At 45.1% G+C, this 346-nt stretch overlaps 1 protein-coding gene across 1 annotated transcript in view; it reads right to left on the bottom strand.

The window, feature by feature from the left end:
* The window catches only part of TAOK3 (TAO kinase 3), a 52,597-nt gene that overhangs the window by 15,198 nt on the left and 37,053 nt on the right, over window positions 1–346 (bottom strand). The gene's annotated exons all lie outside the window — the stretch shown is intronic.

Raw genomic sequence — 346 nt, 5'->3', positions numbered from 1 at the left:
ACAGCAATCACATTTGCAATAGTACAAATCTTGATGGATTCATCCCATCCCCCTCCTCTTTGTAAGCCCACAGCCCGCTGTAAGCCCTCTCCGTTATCGCAACCCAGCAATCCTTCCTAGGGATCAAGCTGAAAAATGCAGTCATGGTACAGTTGCTTGAAATAAATGAATGAATGAAAAAACAGCCAGCAGCTCAGCTGGGAAGCAGCAATCTTATTGTTTCAAAACCCATCTGCATCTCCATAGCATTTAAGCGTATTGCACACGAGCACATATACACACTTTATGCACATGCAAATAAATACATTAACAAAAGAGAGAGGTGGGGAAGGGGGGGGGGGGAGCC

Source organism: Pygoscelis adeliae, unplaced genomic scaffold, assembly GCF_000699105.1.
Source record: "Pygoscelis adeliae isolate BGI_AS28 unplaced genomic scaffold, ASM69910v1 Scaffold358, whole genome shotgun sequence".
Taxonomy (NCBI): Eukaryota; Metazoa; Chordata; class Aves; order Sphenisciformes; family Spheniscidae; genus Pygoscelis; species Pygoscelis adeliae.
The sequence above is the reverse complement of the archived record's forward strand: the minus strand, read 5'-3'. Positions and strand labels throughout refer to the sequence as shown.